This window comes from Echinops telfairi, unplaced genomic scaffold (assembly GCF_000313985.2).
Source record: "Echinops telfairi isolate 266 unplaced genomic scaffold, ASM31398v2 ScPeMD7_7421;HRSCAF=8459, whole genome shotgun sequence".
NCBI classification, from domain to species: Eukaryota; Metazoa; Chordata; class Mammalia; order Afrosoricida; family Tenrecidae; genus Echinops; species Echinops telfairi.
Window position 1 is genome coordinate 17,145,533 of NW_022111321.1, and position 13,956 is coordinate 17,159,488.

A 13,956-nucleotide genomic window follows, 5' to 3' on the forward strand; every position below is an offset into this window, starting at 1 on the left:
CGTCTTTAAATCCTGGGGTTGCTGGTGGTTTTGAACTGCTGATAAGAGAGAATAAAACTCCCCCAAAGGGCTTCTAAGACTGTAAATCTTTTTGAAAGCAGCCTGCTTCATCTTCCTCCAAGTGGCTGGTGGGGTTCAAACAATTAAGTCAGCATATAGTAGGACTCATGGCGAGGATTTATTACAGTGAAAGGATATCAAGCAAAATCCACAAAGGGAAAAGACAAATGGGGTGAAGTCTGAGAAAGCAGGTGCAACCTTCAAAGGATTCTCTTCCAGGAGAGCCAGACAGAACACACTTATATCCACCAGCAGTAAGCTATGACAATAAATGTGAAATGTTATCTACTAGGGAAATTGATGTCGTGGGTGCAATAAGGCCTTCGCGGCCTTCATTTGCTAATAGGACATGGTTCAAAATGAGGAGCAACAGCTGAAAACATCTACTAATGATTGAACTTGGATTCTATGCAGTGTAACTCTAGGAAAATAGGAAGTTGTCAAAACGAATAGAGTGCATAAAGATCAATATACTAAGCATCAGCATGCTGAGATGGGCTAGGACCAGCCATTTTGAATCAGACAGCCATATGGATTTACTCTTCTGTGAATGACAGATTCAAGAGGCAGGGTGTCATATTCTAAGTCAAAACACAAATGGCAGCTATACACATGAATTTCTCCAGGTGGAATACCAAGAAATCAAATCAATTACATCTGTGGAAAGAGACAGTGGAGACGTTCACTATTAGCAGTTAGAACCAGGTCAGGGACCCAGGGGAGAACAGACCATCAATTGCTCATATGTAAGTTCAGGTTGAAGCTGAAGAAAAAATTAAATACGACGTTGAGTATGTCCACCTGAATTCTGAGACTGTTCCAAGAGTAGGCTTGACGCATTGAACACTCATGACAGAAGACCTGATGAGCTGTACAAGGACATGAAAATATCCTACATGAAAAAAGCAAGGGGTCATTAAAGAGACGGGGAAGAAAGAAACGATCAAAGTGGGTGTCAGAAGAGACTCTGAAGCTTGCTCTTAATCAGAGTAGCTGAGGCAAATAAAAAATAATCATAATCAAGTAAAAGAGCTAACCAGGAAGGCAACGTAGGTACAAATGTGCTTGACACCATTGATGTATGTATGGATTGTGATGAGTTGTATGAGTCCCCAATAAAATGATTTTTTTTAAAAAAAGAGCTAACCAGAACATTTCAAAGCAAAGCTTGAGAAGATCAAGTACTATAGTGAAATGTGCGAAGGCCAAGAGTTAGGAAGAACACACCGCATACCTTAAATTGAAAGAGTTGAAGGAAAAAAATCAAGCCTCGAGTTGCAAGATTGAAAGCTTCTTTTTTTTTAAGATTGTATAGACAAAATATTGAATGATGCAGGAAGCATCACAAGAAGATGGAAAGAATATAGAGAGTCACTCTGCCAAACAAACAAAACCCCTAGTCAACATATATAACTGTTTGAAAAGGCAGCACATGAGCAAGAAGAAAGAAATTGAGCAAGTTGAGCATATGAGCAAGTTGAAAGAAAAAGCCCAAAGTGCATCGAAAGCATTAGAGAAAACAAGACTCCAGGAATTGATGGAACACCAATTGAAATGTTTCCACAAGCTGATGAAGCACTGGAGGCACTCGCTCATCTATGCCAGGAAATTTGGAAGACAGCTAGTTGGCCAACTGACTAGACGAGATGCATATTTGTACCCATTCCATGAAAAGTGGTCCAACAGAATGTGCACATTATAGAACCATATCATTGATATCACAACTAGTAACATTTTGCTGAAGATCATTCAACAATAGTTGTAGCAGAACATTGACAGGGAGCTGCCAGAGGTTCTGATGGGGTTCAGAAGAGGACTTAGAACAAGGCGTATCATTGCTGATGTCAGATGCATCTTGGCTCTAAGCACAGAACACCACAAAGATGTTTACATGAATTTTATTAACTATACAAAGGCATTTGGCTGTGTGGAGCATAACATGAGAAGAATGGAAATCACAGAACACTACATTGTGCTCATGTAGAAACTGTGCTTGGATCAACAGGCAGTTGTGAGAACAGAACAAGGGAATACCGTATGGTTTAAATCAGGAAAGGTGTACACTAGAGTTGCATTTCTCACCATACTTATCCAATCTGCTTGCTGAACAAAAATCAGAGAAGCTGGATTGTATGAAGAAGAATGAAGCATCAGGAGTAAAGCTTATTCACAACCTTCAATATTCGCTGAAAAAGAAGACTTAGAGTACTTGCTTATGACGATCAAGAATTATAGCCGTCAATATGGATTACAACAAAATTTTTTAAATTCCTATAGCTGGACTAATAGGCAACATGATGATAAATAGAGAAAAAAATTGACATTTTCAAGAATTTCAACTTGCTTGGATCCACAATCAATGCCCGTGGAATCAGCAGTCAAGAGACCAAAAAGACATAGTATATTGGATAATCTGCTCTACAAAACAAGTGTTGAAAACCAAGGATGTTCTTTGAGGACTAATGTGTGTTAACAGAAGCCATAGGATTTTCAATCACCTCATATGCATGTGCAAGTTGGATATTAAAAAAGGAAGATCCCCTTACAGAAGTGTCTCGGGGAGGAGAGGAGCCAGTCAGGGTGCGATGTAGCAACAATGAAACATACAACTTTCCTCTAGTTCCTAAATGCTTCCTCCTCCCCCACTATCATAATGCCAATTCTACCTACAAATCTGGCTAGATCAGAGGATGTACACCGGTACAGATAGGAACTGGAAACACAGGGAATCCAGGGAAGATGATCCCTTTAGGACCAGTGGTGTGAGTGGCGATACTGGGAAGGTGGGTTGGAAAGGGGGAACCGGTTACAAGGATCTACATGTGACCTCCTCCCTGGGGGACGGACAACAGAAAAGTGGATGAAGGGAGACGTTAGACAGGGCAAGATATGACAAAATAATAATTTATAAATTATCAAGGGTTCATGAGGGAGGGGGAAAATGAGGAGCTGATGCCAAGGGCTTAGGTGGAGAGCAAATGTCTTGAGAATGATGAGGGCAGCGAATGTACAAATGTGCTTTACACAATTGATATATGTATGGGTTGTGATAAGAGTTATATAAGCCTCTAATAAGCCGATTAAAAATAATAATAATAATAAATAAAATAAAAAAGGAAGATCAAAGAATAATCAATCCACTTGAATTACGGTGTTGGCTAGGAATATTGAAAGTACCATGAACTGCTAAAAAGAAAAGAAATCTGTCCTGGAAGAAGTACAGCCAGAATGCTCTTCAGAAGCAAGGATGGTGAGGCTTCATCTCAAAGACTTTGGACATGTTATCAGGAGAGACTAATCCCTGGAAAAGGACAGCATGCTTGGTGAAGTAGAGGGGCAGCAAAAAAGAGCAGGGCCTTTAACATGATGATTGACACAGTGCCTGTAACAAAGAGCCAAACGCAACAACAATTGTGAGGATGTGTTCAGGACAAAGTAATGTTTCCTTCTGTTATACATAGAATCCCCAATGAGTCAGAACCTAGTCAACAACACCTAACAAAAACAACAGGAAGTTCATTAAAGACAGTTTCCAGAGGACAGTCATCTGCAAGGCCACCTGGGCGGCATAAAAGGTTAAGGCTATGGACAGAAAGGTTGGCAGTTTGACTCTACCCAGAAGAGTCAAAGAGAAAACCTGGCAGAGCACTTTGAAAATTTCACAGTCATCGAAAACCCTACAGAGAGTTAAAACCTTGCATGAGTTGAAATCAACTCAATGGCTATTAGTTTTGTGGGATTTTGTTTGTTTGTTTATGTGGAGTATGTAGGCCACTTCTGCGGGCACATAACAGAATTCCAGGCTCTAAGGGAGGAAGCTGATGTTCAGCATAAACCATATTGTTTGTAGAATAGTCTATGGATAATGAATCACTCATCAGTTCTGGGAATGCTAAGAAGACTCCAGAAGTTCAAGTTCCCAGACACCAGCAAAGGGTCAATTATCTGATTAGTTAGGTGTGTCCAGTATATGACAAGAGTCCTGATAAGAAGGATGAAAGAGGGCCAAAAACAGAAGCTGAAAAAAATGGAGATCAGTCATAATAAAAGCAAAGAGAAGCAGAGTCAGAAAGAAAAGATGCTACATGTTGACTTTGAATATGGAGAAAGAGGCTACAAGCCAAGGAATAAGGGCAGCATCTAGAAACTGAAAGGTCAGGAGCAGATTTCCCCCTAAGACCTCTAGAAGGATTACAGCCGTATAAGCACATTGGTCTTACACTTCTGGCCTTCCAGACAATAAGATAATTAATGTGTGCTTTTTCAAACCACTGAGTTTGTGATAACTTGTGATAATAGCAATAGAAAGCCAAAATAGTAGGCCTATGAAATTTCACTGTACTACTCTTTCTACTTTTGTGAAATTTTCTATTGCTTCCTGCTAACAAGACACATGGAGCTACACTGATGAAGCCAGAGTCCTGGAGCTGGAGGAGCCATGTGGAGACCCCCACCAGCATTGAGATCCTTCCACCACCAATGGGTCCACAAGACTTTCCACCCACTAACCTTTAATCTTCCTGCATTCAGCATCATTGCATGTGTGTGTGAGTCTGAAGAGGAATGTATAGACTGGTATCGGACATATGAACTAACATTGGAATTATGGACTTGATCTGGACTGAGCTGGGATGTTTTCTCAATATACAATTGCTCTTTTATATAAAGCTCTTTCTTATACACATATGAGTGTCTATGAATTGTTTTTCTAGTCTACCTGGACTAACACCATTCAAGGGGCCTAATGGGTTACATGTTACACTACTAACAATAAGGTCAGCAGTTCAAATCTACCAGCTGCTCAGAGGAAGATAAGGCTTTCTACTCCTGCAAGTGTTTACAGTCTTAGCAACCTTAGAGAGCAGTTTTATTCTGCCCTATAGCATCACTATAGGTTGGAATTTGCTTGATAGTAGTGGGTTCGAATGAGGTGTCCCATCATCATCAAAAATAATATTTCAAGATCTACTCAGAAGTACAATGCTACCATGATAGCATAATATTCATATACCCGTTAATATGGCTATTTTTCTATTTTATGCAAGCACTAGTGCAAAATATGAATAAACAGAAGATTTTTTCCAACCTTTGCAGTCTGAAATTGATCAAACATACAATAAAGCACCAATAATTTCTAGTGATTTGATACAGCCCAAATGCCCAACAGCAGAAGAATGGATACACAATGATGAAACCTCATGACATGGATGGGACCAGGGAGCATTATGTCAAGTGAAGCTAGTCAATCACAAAAGGACAAATAGCATGAGACCGCTACTATAAGGACAAAACTCAGGGAAATAGATCTATGTGCATATATGTATAGGTTTAGTATTAAGGTAGCTGATGGACACTTGACCTCTACTCAAGTACTCCCTCAATGCAAGCACACTTTGTTCTATTAAACTGGCATTCCATGATGCTCACCTTCCTGACATGATCCCTGAAGACAAAACGGGTGCATAAGCAAATGTGGTGAAGAAAACTGATGGTGCCCAGCTATCAAAAGATATAGCATCTGGGGTCTTAAAGGCTTGAAGATAAACAAGTGGCCATCTAGCTGAGAAGAAACAAAGCCCACATGGAAGAAGCACACCAGCCTGTGTGATCATGAGGTATCAATAGGATCAGGTATCAGGCATCAAAGACCCAGAAGAAAAAATCATATCATTGGGAATGAGTGGGGGGAGTGTGAAGCGGAGACCCTGGGAGGGGAATCCAGCCCCTAGCACATCATCACATGTCCGGTAGGCGCAATTTTACAGCGATAATAAGTAAAGATTGTAGTAAAGTCATAAAGAGCATGAGAGATAAAAGAGAGACTGAAATAATGGAGTCAGACACTTTTCGTGGTAGCAATGCTCACCTCAGCCTCGCTTGGTGGTCCACATGGGGAGAGAGAGATATTTATTGCTAACCAAGGCTTTTATATTATAAAGGCTCCCTAATTAGAGGTGAAGACCTATGTCACAGGAAAGGGTTGTGTTATAGGTAATACAGTAATGGGAGGGGGATGGTCTAGGGGTATACCCGCATTAGGAAGAGGAGGGATTAGGGGTATGCATGTGGCAAGATGGGCGGATCCTAGATTCAGGATGGCAGCCTAACTTTGGATATCACTGAGCTGGTTTGACCTGTTCCCTGGCACCATTATCAGTAGGGTGTAAACTCCACCTACAGGAACCAAATCAATGACTGCAAGTCTTTGTCTTTAGGGAGGAGTAGCCCATTGTCTTTAACAGCAGGGAGCGGGCCTACTGTAGTCTGTCGACTGATTGCCTTCAGGGAGGATGTCTGTAAGCATCTGACCTCACCCCATATGCTAGCAAAAAGCCCCTAATGTTTGGCATGTCTCTTTATAATCCCACAAGACCCAAAGCCCATCTATAGGCAACTGGACATTCCCTTCCAGAAGAGTTGCAGGGAGAAGGCAAGCCAGTCAGGGTGCAGTATAGCACAGATGAAAAATACAGCATTCCTCTTGTTCTTTAATGCTTCCTACCCCCTACTATTATGACCCTAATTCTACCTTACAAATCTTGCTAGTCCAGAGCATGTATACTAGTACAGATAAGAGCTGGAAACACAGGGAATCCAGGACAGATGAACCCCTCAGGACCAATATTGAGAGTAGCTGTACCAGGAGCGTAAATGGATGGTGGAGGGAGAAAGGGGGAACCAATCACAAGGATCTACATGTAGGAAGGGGGGAAAATGAGGAGCTGATACCAAGAGCTTAAGTGGAGAGCAAATGTTTTGAGAATGAGGAGGGCAACCAATGTACAAATGTGCTTTACACAATTGATGTATGCATGTATGGATTGTTATAAGAGTTGTATGAGCCCCCAGTAAAATGATTTTTTTTTAAGAATCACAAATTGGGGGGAAAAAATAAAAGAAAAATAAAATTGCTTTTCATAATTAAGAAAAAAAAGGTGGGGAGGGTGCATGGGGGATAAAACTCAAGACAAAGCAGACCAAAGGGAATCGCTTTTGGAAGTTCCCAAGAGGGAGGGCAAGGGTGAAAGATGAAAGAATGGACTAGAAAGTTGACAAGTACTGACCAGGGTGAAAGGGAGGACGGAGGTCCATGAGGAAGAAGAGAACTCAGGGAGAGAGGGGTGGGATGGAACATGGAGGTTGGTGGCGGGAGAGTGGGGAGAGCTGAGGCAAGAGATGGAGGTTGATGATTAGTTGGAACTGTTGAATGCAGAATTGATTATCTGAAATGTAAATCCCCCCATCTAGTTCGCAATAAAAAAGTTCATCGAGAGAAAAAACACATGAAAAATAAAGTAAGTGGGGAAAGAAATGATGAAGTAGAAGAGCTGCAGGGAGTTCAAGGGGTAGCTCAAAGAGACCACATAAAAATATTATAATAAAATATGCAAAAAGCCTGGAGTTAGAAAACCAGAGGGGAAGAACATGCTCAGCAGTTCTCAAGCTGAAATAACCAACGGGGAAAAATCAAGCTGTTCCGAGAACTCAAGGGATTCACTTCAGAATAACAGAAGCCAAGAAGCAGCAGGGCTAAAACAGGTTTATTACTCACCATGAATAATAGAGGCAGGAAAACCTCTCTCCAGAGACTACCTCCCAAACAAAGAGGTAAGGAAATGTTTCATTCCACAGGGAAGGGGGAGGTTATTCTATGCAGGAATTTGGGGAGGTTCGTTGGTGGAACAGGTATGGAAGTTGCCAACAGACTGGATTTTGAAAAAGGTTCTGTTTAGTAAAAGTGAGGCAGTTCTGGTGAACTTTCCTTGACAAGAGTCTTAAAGTTCTGGAGTCCGCTGGAGGCCTGATTTGCTTTCTTGGGGAATCTGTTCCTGGATCTCTTAGACACTAGCTTGAGAGCTGAAGCTGGAAAAAAAAAATCATCTCCAAGAAGGAAAATGATCAGGGGTTTTGGATTGGTATTTCTCTCGGTTAACTGATGGGGCATCGCTGGTGATGTTTGTATTACTTGCAAAACTTGGTCCAAGTCTAGGTGGAAAATTCCTCAAACTAGCTGACTGACTGGTTGACAACGATTTAAGGGGCTCTGGTGGTATAGCGGTTACGTACTGGGCTTCAAACTGCAAGATCAGCAGTTCCTACACCCATAAAGAGTTACAGTTTCAGAAACCCACAGGGGCAGGTCTCTCTGTGTCAGAATTGACTCCGTGACGGGAAGTTTGAGCTGGCTTCAAAACTCAAGCAGCAAAACTGAAGGAATCTTATGGTTAAGAAGAACCGAAAGAAGATAGAAGGAATACACAGAGTGACTGTACCAAACAGAATTGGTCAATGATTAACCATTTCAGAATGTTATTAAAGAAGTCCAAGCTTTGGTGAAAAGCAACACTCCATGAACTGATGAAATACCAATTGAGTGCTCGCTTCGGCAGCACATATACTAAAATTGGAACGATACAGAGAAGATTAACATGGCCCCTGCACAAGGATGACATGCAAATTCGTGAAGCGTTCCATATTAAAAAAAAAGAAAGAAATACCAATGGAGATGTTTCAACAAATAAGTTCAATACTGGAAGTGCCCATTCATCTTATAGCAGAAATAAGTTCAATACTGGAAGTGCCCATTTATCTTATAGCAGAAATTTGGAAGATAGCTAGCTACCCTACCAATGGGAAAAGAGTCATTTGTGCTCACTTCAAATAAAGTTGAATCAACAGAATGCAGACATTATTAAACAATATTATCAATATCACATGCAAATTAAATTTTGCCAAAGGTAATTTAAAAAACTATCACAACAGTACATCAACAGTACATTCAGGGGGAGGGGGTGGAGCTCGGGGACTCAAAAACAAAAACAAACAGTACATTCAGATTCTAACTGGATTCAGCAGAAAATGTGGGACAGAGACATCATGCTTATGTGGGATAGATCTTGGTTGGAAACAGGGCATACCAGAAGATGCTTACCTATATTCTACTGCCTATGCAAAATCATTTGACTGTGGATAAAATTATGGCTAGCATTGTGAAGAACGGAATTTCCAGAACACTTAAGTGTGCTAACATGGAACTGTAAAGCCAAATTGCCTCCATGGCAGGCTCCGCAACGTCGGGTAGGCCTAGGTTTCATCTTGTTCTGTGTACAGTACAGAGCTGGAAAATCCCGGAGACTGAGGCTAGCCAACCCGGGAATGACACAGCAGGCCAAACCACCAATAAGAAGATGACATGGCCAGTGCAGGAACAACACAAAGGATCAAACTGCCAACCCACCACAAACAAGCCAATCAGTGGAAAGCTGGAGGGGCGGTCGGGGGACGCCCTGGCTCCGTAAACCCTGTGTATATAAATGGCAGCGTTCTCTTTGTTCGGGGCTCTTGTCCAAGACGGCGCACTTGGTTGAGTACCTGAGGACTTGAGCCCCGGCTTAAGCTAGTACAAATAAAGCCTCCTTTGTTATTGCAGCCTTGTCTGATCTCCTTCCACTGTAAGCGCTCCCAGGGGCTCTTCTGGGATCTGGGCGATACCCTGGAGTGGAGCTGAGATCTGGGACCAAGGAGAGATTTCTTTTGTGATCCATAAGGTGCAGGTATTGGGCTCTAAGAGAGTGACTGGCAGAGGACTTAGGTGGCCCGCCGTGGAGGTCACCGGTCGGGAGCAGAAAGGAGATGTCCTCCTGTTCCCCTGGGTAGGTCTTGGAAGCAGACACACTGGGTGTGTTTGGAAGGGAGGCCGTGTCTGCCGTAGGGCCGGCAGTCAGGTCAGGCGCCTTGTGGTCTTTTACGTCTTGTCCGTGTCGAATTCTATTTGTAACTGCTTTTTGTGTTGCCCTTGTCTCGTCCTTGTTATTTGTGTTCCTTTCCGGTAAAATGGGGCAGGCATAAACTACTCCCCTTTCTCTCTTCACAGGACACTTCAGGGAGGTGAAAGATAGGGCATTTAACCTCTCTGTTGATGTTAAGAAAGGGAAATTTATAACTTTCTGTGAATCAGAGTGGCCTTCCCTTGGGGTTGGATAGTCCCGGGAAGCACTTTTGACTTAACTATCATCCAAAAGGTAAAAGATATTGTCTTCAATAAAGGCCCTCATGGCCACCCGGATCAGATTCCCTATATAATTGGGTGGTAGGACCTGGTTCAGAATCCCCCTCCCTGGTTACAGAAACTTCTTCCTTTCAATAATGTGCAGGTTTTTCCTGCCCAAAAGAAGAAACAAGGACCAAATCCAGATCCAGCCCACCAGGCCCCCTCTAAGGACCCCGGGCCGGTTCTTTCCAACTCTAACCACCCTCTTGATCTCCTTGACTCAGGTTGGAACCAGGCACCCCCTCTCCCACCGTATAACCCTAATGCTTTGTCTGCAGCCCCATCGGTGTCAGATCGTCCTGGAGAAGGGCCAGTATTCAGGATCCGACAACGCACAACTAAATCCCCCGATCCAGGACCTATAGTGGCCCTGCCCATCGAGCCGTGGGCCCTCCCCAGGAGAACGGGGGGCCAACCTATCAGTATTGGCCATTTTCCACCAGTGACCTTTATAATGGGAAGGCCCAGAATTCAATTGTTTCCAACAATCCTAGAGACTTGATAAATTTGTTAGATTCTATTTTGTTCACTCACCAGCCAACCTGGGATGATTGTCAGCAGCTGTTAACAGCCCTTTTACAACAGAGGAGCGGGATAGAATACAAGGAGAAACCCACAAACTGGTGCCAGGAGACGACGGCTGCCCAACCACCAACCCTGGAGTGATAGAGCATTCCCGCTGGAGCACCCAAATTGGGATTTCAACGAGGCTGAAGGTAGGGAGCATCTCCGGGTCTACCGCCAGACTCTCATGGCCGGTCTCCGAGCAGCGGCCCGCAAGCCGACTAATCTGGCCAAGGTAGGTGATGTCAGGCAGTGGCCGTAAGAGAGCCTGGCTACCTACTTAGAGAGAATTATGGAAGCCTTCAGGTTATACACCCCCATGGACCCTACCTCATAGGAAAGTAAGGCTGCAGTGATGATGGCTTTTGTAAGTCAGGCAGCCCCAGACATTAGAAAGAAGGTGCAGAAGATAGACTAAGTGAGAAGACGTTGCAAGATTTAATTGAAGTAGCCGAGAAAGTTTTCAACAACAGGGAAACTCCGGAAGAACAGCGCGAAAGAATTAGAATGGAAGATAGAAAGTTCCAGGCCGGGGAAACCAGGAAGGCTAATAGAGAGATGGCCCGTATCTTGTTAGCAGCCATGGAGAGTGAACGACAGAGAAGGGATGCCGGGAAGAAAGAACAAGGATGGTTCCACAGGGAGAGACTAGATAGGGATCAGTGTGTGTATTGCAAGAAAAAGGGACATTGGGCTAGAGAACGTGAGGAAAAGAAGAAGGCCTCTTTTGAGAGGAAGTATAACAAGGTCCCAGGAGGGGAGGATTGGAAGGCCAAGCAGGTTTTGTTAGTTGGGCAGGAGGATAGTGATTAGGGAGCTCGGGGTTCGGTTCCCCTCCCCGAACCCAGGGTAACCTTGCTTGTGGAGGGGAGTTTTCTGGTGGATACCGAAGCAGAGCACTCGGTAATCACACATTCTGCTGACAAACTAGCTGCTAAAACCAGCTGGGTACAAGGAGCAACTGGAACAAAACCCTATTGATGGACAACCCGGTGTAAGCTGGATCTTGGGACAGGTCAGGTGAGCCATGCTTTCATGGTGATTCCTGAATGCTCTACCCCTCTCCTAGGAAGAGATATTTGACAAAGTTAAAAGCCCATATCCATTTTGAAGAAAAACAAATAACTGTCGCAGATGCTCACGGGCGGCCCATTGGGAGAGGCCAGGAAAAACTCTCACAGGAGACTCCCTTGGTTCACTTATGGTGGCGGGAGGTACGCGCGGGAGGAGAAAGATGAAATTGGCACAAGGAATAGCGAGTGTCTATGAGCCAGAATCGGTTCTATGCGTGTCCAGGGTTTAGGACAGGGGAAATGAGACGTGAGTGTGGAGGGATTGGGTCCCTTTACTGCGCAGCCTGGAAGTGTGTGACCGCCAATGATGGGAACGGAAATGGCAGATACAACCTTTTCTCATTGAAGAGTCTTATGTCCAGCCATGTTCATGGACCCGGTATAACAAAGATTGTAATTTAATACATGTAAAATTTACACAGGAAGGGGAAAAGGACAAATGATGGGTCTCGGATGATCTTGGGGAATGCATCTCTATCAGCGCCCACTCTTTGGGACTATAATACAGTTTAAGCTAAAAATTTCCCCTATCTTGGGGTTTGTGGGACCAAATCCAGTGCTTGGAGGGGGACAACACCACCGTGGCCTCGGCACCCAACTGTCATCCCATTGTCGCTTACAAGGGCCCCAGGGACCACACTAAGAACCTGAATGGCACCTAGAGTGCATGGGTCAGGAGACCCCTGTGGAGAATGTTAATGGCCGCGTATGAGGCTCTAAACCTCTCTGACCCAAATACAACAGTAGGTTGCTGGTTATGTTATGATATCCGACCCCCTTTTTACGAAGCCGTAGGGATCAATGAAACCTTCAGTTACTTAACCCGAGTCCCCAACCTCATGTGCCTGAGAACGGGTGTGGGCGGGACTCACAATTCAGACAGGAACTGGAAATGGAACCTGTGTAGGAAAGGTCCCCTTGGGGTATACTCCACTTTGTGTTAGAACTCATACTAATTTAAACCATGGTTCAAAATGGCTATCCCCAGCCCCTAACAGTTGGTGGGTTTGCTCGCAAACTGGTCTGACATCCTGTCTTTGTCTGTTTTTAATAGCTCAGAGGAATTTTGCATCATGGTATTGGTTTTTCCAAAAGTATTTACCACTCTGAAAATGAAATGTGTGCAACTAAGGTACAAAACTTGAAACCAGCAGCAATAAAAAGGGTTAAGAGAGAACCGGTGACTGCTGTCACCGTAGCCACACCCTTTGGGATAGGCCTCACAGGGGCTGGGACCGGTATCTCCTCCTTAGCTACCCAACACCAAGGGTTGGGTAGCCTCAGGGCAGCAATAGATGAGGATATTGCTAGAATTGAAGATTCCAGTTCTCACTTAAAACAATCATTAACCTCTCTATTAAGTAGAGCTACAAAACCAGAGAGGTCTGGATTTAATTTTTCTGCAGCAAGGCAGCTTATGTGCTGCCCTGGGGGAGGAATGCTGCTTTTATGCGGACCATTGGGGGCAGTAAGGGAATCTATGGCCAAAGTTAGAGAGGGATTAGCAAAGTGAAAGTGAGAACACGAGGAAAGTCAACGTTGGTATGAGTCCTGGTTCAACCGTTCCCCCTGGATGACTACCTTAATATTGGTAGTCACTGTTGGGTCCCCTCCTCATTCTCTTGGTTATTCTCACATTCGGCCCCTGCATAATAAACAAACTGGTTACCTTTGTGTGTGAGTGCTTAAGCCCGATCCAATTAATGATCCTTCGACAACAGTACAACAAACTTAACCAGAATCCGTTCCAGGATTCCATAGAGATGCAGGTTTGCTGCTATGAGCAAGAACGCTCATAGAAACAAAAATAGGGGGGATTGTAAGCCAAATTGCCTCCGTGGCAGGCCCCGCAACCTCGGGGAGGCCTTGGTTTCATCTTTTTCCTAGCAGTACAGAGCTGGAAAATCCTGGAGACCAAGGCTAAAGTGTTTGATCTCCATCAATAATCATTCTAAGTCGCCTTCTGTTTTGAAGAAACAAGGTTGTTTCTTCTCCGTAAAACAAATGGAAATAACTTCAAATCTAGAAACCGTGTTATTGAGTTATAGTCTAGCCTTTCAGACCTTTTGCTCAGCACACACACTGAAACAGTATGATGGCGATGCTAAGTTTCTGCATTGGGTTTACCTTGCTTCTTTGCTTCGCCCACTGAAAGGATTCATATGGCAGAAACACTCTGGTAATCCAAGTAAGTTTTATGGAGGAAAG

General features: G+C 43.7%; 1 non-coding gene across 1 annotated transcript; it reads left to right on the forward strand.

Moving 5' to 3' along the window:
* The first annotated feature begins 8,434 nt into the window (after positions 1 to 8,434).
* On the forward strand, positions 8,435 to 8,541 carry LOC115872268. The gene has a single exon (XR_004047772.1). It is a non-coding gene; the product is annotated as a U6 spliceosomal RNA (small nuclear RNA).
* The last annotated feature ends 5,415 nt before the right edge of the window (positions 8,542 to 13,956 follow it).